Below are 421 nucleotides of genomic sequence, written 5' to 3' on the forward strand. Positions count from 1 at the left end.
CAAACGCCAAGGACAGACATGGGGATGTCACTGTCACCAGAGCCAAGAAGGAGAGGGATGGACGGCTGCCCCGGGCATGGGGCTGATGTGCAGGTGGCCCCGGTGTGGCCATGCCACCCTGCGCGCAGGTCCCGGAGCATCCCGTTGTATCCCAAAACCCTCTGGCAAGCTACGTCCTCCCACGGACGCAATATAGTTCCCGCGGGCACAGCGAGCACCGGCACAGGGGGCTCAGCAAACGCCCCCCCCCAAGGACCTTCTGGTGATTCCCAGTGAAACCCCACCCTGCGAGCGATGCCGAGACATTCAGTTGTCCCGATAAAGCCGGAGAGAGAAGAGGGGATGGGTTTGACCCAGCCAGGACCGGGACCATCACTGCCGCGTGCCACCAGCCCCGGTGCCGGAAGGCGGCTGCTGCCGC

The 421-nt window shown here is 64.8% G+C and overlaps 1 protein-coding gene across 1 annotated transcript in view; it reads right to left on the bottom strand.

Moving 5' to 3' along the window:
• Nucleotides 1-421, bottom strand: part of STK10 (serine/threonine kinase 10) — a 9,512-nt gene that overhangs the window by 7,122 nt on the left and 1,969 nt on the right. The window lies entirely within an intron of this gene.

The sequence above is a fragment of the Fulmarus glacialis genome, unplaced genomic scaffold (assembly GCF_000690835.1).
Source record: "Fulmarus glacialis isolate BGI_N327 unplaced genomic scaffold, ASM69083v1 scaffold6491, whole genome shotgun sequence".
NCBI classification, from domain to species: Eukaryota; Metazoa; Chordata; class Aves; order Procellariiformes; family Procellariidae; genus Fulmarus; species Fulmarus glacialis.